The sequence below is a fragment of the Arachis duranensis genome, chromosome 9, assembly GCF_000817695.3.
Source record: "Arachis duranensis cultivar V14167 chromosome 9, aradu.V14167.gnm2.J7QH, whole genome shotgun sequence".
Taxonomy (NCBI): Eukaryota; Viridiplantae; Streptophyta; class Magnoliopsida; order Fabales; family Fabaceae; genus Arachis; species Arachis duranensis.
The window spans coordinates 43900714-43904883 of NC_029780.3; the positions used below are offsets into that span (position 1 = coordinate 43900714).

The window sequence follows — 4170 nt, forward strand, 5'->3', positions numbered from 1 at the left end:
TTAGCAAGGGTATTAAGCAGGTATTGAGTAGAATCAGAGTATGAGTTATACCTGGGTGCTCCATTGTATTTATAATGGTGTGGAGTGACCTTCTTAGATAAGATAAGTTAGTTATCTTATCTTTATCTTATCTTATCTTCAAGGGAACCGCCCTTCTATCTGTAGGCTTGGGCTGCCTTAAGATTTGGGTTGTGGTCCTCCATTTGGGCCCTTTATTGGGCTTTTCCTGTGACTTGGCCGAGCTCTTTGAGAAGAACTCGGTTTGTCCTGACCTAAAGAGGTCAGTTGCTTTGTCTGTAGAACATCCCGGGTTAGACAGCTCGACCTAGGGTATGAACACCAGCGCTCTCCAGCAAGCTTGCTAGAGAGCGCCAACACCAAATGCCTTGTCGAGCAGCCTTGTGATGCCAAGGCATCTTGGCCAGTTTCATGACCTTTTCTTTACTATTTTAGGGTAGTTTCATGCATTTTCTTAGTAAATAAGCAAGTTTTGGGTAAATATACACTTACACCTTGATTCAAGCAAACATCGTGAACTTTACATGATTTCATGAGAATTTTGCATGAATTGAACGATAAAATGGATTATGCATGGTCTCATGATTAAGAACCAAGCTTTGATGCACTTTATTTGCTTGATTTCAGGACAAAGGAAGCAAGGAAGAGCCACGTTAGCAGCCACGTTAGTCTAACTAACGTGACCACTAACGTGGAATGGGAGTAAGTTTGCAGCATTAACGGAAAAAGTGATCGTCAATAACGCCTTTGAAAGCCATCATAGCCCACGTTAGTTGCCACGTTAGTTACATTAACGTGGGAGCTAACGTGGAAAGGAAAGGGGAGCTCCAATGTTAGTGGTAAAGGTGAACACCACTAACATTCCAAAAGGCCACACTTAGACACGTTAAGAGTCACGTTAATCCAATTGATGTGAACTCTAACGTGGAAGGAGAAAGAAATCGCAAACGTTAGTGACACTCACCTTTGTCACTAACGTTGGACTAAGAAAATATTGCCTACGTTAGTGGTCACGTTAAGACCAATAACGTGAAGGGTAACGTGGAGCAAGGAATGATAGGCCAACGTTGGAGATGGCAATTACCACCACGTTAATGCCATTAACGTGAGGCACTAACGTCGGAGGAAAGGGTGTTTTGAAGCGTTAGTGACAAAGGTGAGTGTCACTAACGCCCTCAAAGCTTGGGCATGCCCACATTAAGGGCTATGTTAGTTACACTAACATGGGGAAGAGAAGCAAGGAGCAACGTTATTGGTAAAGGTGAATGCCAATAACGTTTGGGAAAGACTAAGAAGCAACGTTATTGGTAAAGGTGAATGCCAATAACGTTTGCGAAAGACTAAGAGGCAACGTTAGTGGTCACGTTAGTGCCACTAACGTTGAAGTTAACGTAGATCAATTTGGTTTGGAGCGTTAGTGAAAAAGGTTATCGTCACTAACGTTTTCGAACCCAAATTTACACTTAACGTTAACACCACTAACGTCCTAACTAACATCCACCCATGCCTGACTCACACTTTTTTCTGCAAGCAAAGCTGAGCCCACTGAAGATTGTAACTTCTTCAACTCAAGATCAAAGGCCCATATCGAAGACTTGAAGAGCTTAATAGAAGATCAAGAAGAGTAGTATATATAGGAGTAGTTTTAAACTAGAAAGGAGGCTGGGCATTATTGGGAACTACATTCTGTATATTTACTTTTCCTGCAAATTCTAGTTTACTTTCAGAATGTACTCTTCTCTATCATCTTCCATTTTCAAAGCTATGAACAACTAAACCCCTTTTCATTGGGTTAGGGAGCTCTGTTGTAATTTGATGGATCAATTATAGTTTTCATTCTTCTTCCTCTTTCTTTTCTCTTGATTTACTAGAAAGCTTTCAAGTGGTTAGTTGTCTTGGAAAAGAAACTCTCCATAAATGGATCTCCTCTAAACCTTGGAAAAGGGATGAGGAGATCATGCTAGAATTGCTTTCTCATGTTGGACCAAATTTGGGTTTGGATGGATATAGTGACATGTAATCCTACCAATACTTTGATTTGGAAATAAATGTGGTATAATTAGTGAGCATACTTCATCTCTTCTCATGAGCAATTAAATCAAGGAATTGGGCAATTGTTCAAGCTTAGAGAGATTGGGTCACCAAGGAATTGTGATCCAATCACTTAAGATTGCCAAGGAGATCAATGAATCCATTGATTGAGGAAGAGATGAGAATGAACTTGATCCGGAGAATGCAACAACTCCTAAGCCTAATGAATCCCCCATTTCTGATCTTACCCATTCTCTTTATCTTCTGCCATTTACTTTTACGTTTATCTCCCCAAATCCCCATTTAAGATTCTAAAATTTACTTTCTGCAATTTACTTTCCGCCATTTATTTCCAGCATTTACATTTTCTATCATTTGCTTTCCCGCCATTTAATTTTCTGCAATTATCAACTCAACTTCTTCTTAGCTCAACTAGAACATTCCTCCAATTAAAGTTGCTTGACCAATCAATCCCTGTGGGATTCAACCTCACTCTATTGTGAGTTTTTACTTGACGACAATTCGGTATACTTGTCGAATGAAAATTTGTTGAGAGACAAGTTTTCGTGCATCAAGTTTATGGCGCCGTTACCGAGGATTGATTTTGTATCGACAATGATTAAGTTGGAGGATAACTAGATTGAGCAATTTTCTTTGTTTTTATTATTTCATTTTAGTCATTTACTTCCAGTTTAGCTATTTCGCTTCTGTTTTCTTTCTTCTTCATCTGTTTTCCTGGCTATCTACCATTTAGTTCACTAACCCACTAATTGTTTGTTACATTGCACCACTCACACTAACAACCATTCTAACAAGAGTAATTTATGTATTTATTTTCTTTCTTGCATTTTGCTTTGTTGGTTGTATGACAGGTAGAAGAAGCGGAGCTTCAACTTCCTTTGATTCTGAACCTGAGAGGACCTTCCTTAGATTAAAGAGGGAAGCAAGAGGGAAGAGAGTCGTTGGTGCTGAGAAAGAGGAGGAGTATTTTAAAACAGACATGGAGGAGAATATGGAGTACCACCATGAAGAAAAAGCTCACGACCATGCCAGAGAAGGCCCAGTGAATCATGTTGGGCAAGAGAGAAGAGTTCTTGGCTCTTACATCAACCCAAACCCAGGAAATTGTGGAAGTAGCATTCAAAAGCCAACCATACATGCCAATAACTTTGAACTAAAGCCCCAGCTCATCACCCTCGTTCAGAACAACTATGCATTCCGAGGAAGCGCCAAAGAAGACCCCAATCAACATCTAACCACCTTCCTAAGGTTATGTGATACTATGAAGTCTAATGGTGTTCATCCTGACACTTATAGACTGCTTTTATTCCCCTTTTCACTCAGGGATAAAGCATCTAAATGGCTGGAATCTTTTCAGAAGGAGAGTTTAACAGCCCGGGAAGATGTGGTGAACAAATTCTTGGCGAGATTCTACCATCCTCAAAGAATCAACAGTTTGAGACCTGAGGTACAAACCTTCAGGCAACAAGATGGTGAAACTCTCTATGAGGCATGGGAGAGGTTTAAGGACTTAACAAGAAGGTGCCCACCAGATATGTTCAATGAATGGGTGCAACTACACATTTTCTATGAGGGTCTTTCTTATGAATCAAAGAAGGCAGTAGACCACTCATTCGGGGGATCTCTAAACATGAAAAAGACCATTGAAGAAGCCATAGATGTCATTGAGACTATAGCTGAGAATGACTACTTCTATGCTTCTGAAAAAATGCAACACTCGAGGAGTGATGGAGCTAAACCATATGGATGCACTGCAGGCACAAAATAAGATGATCACCAAGCAGTTAGTTGACCTTACCAAGAAGATGGAAGGGAACCAAGTTGCAGCAGTCACCACTTCATCATCAGCTCAAGAAGGAGTAAATACAGAGGAAGAGAGTGACTGAGAACAAGCCAACTATATTGGGAACTCACCTAGGCAGGCCCATGACCCATACTCCAAAACTTATAATCCTGGTTGGAAGAACCACCCAAACTTTGGGTGGGGAAATCAACAAGATCAAGGCCAGGATGAAAGACGTCACAACCCCAACAACAATGCAACTCACCAGCATTCCACACAGAGATCATATCAACACTCACTGTTCATACCCTGGGTTG

At 40.6% G+C, this 4170-nt stretch overlaps 1 non-coding gene across 1 annotated transcript; it reads right to left on the reverse strand.

The window, feature by feature from the left end:
* Window positions 1-3502: 3502 nt before the first annotated feature.
* LOC127742194 (small nucleolar RNA R71) lies at window positions 3503-3609 on the reverse strand. The gene has a single exon (XR_008003381.1). It is a non-coding gene; the product is annotated as a small nucleolar RNA R71 (small nucleolar RNA).
* Window positions 3610-4170: the final 561 nt, after the last annotated feature.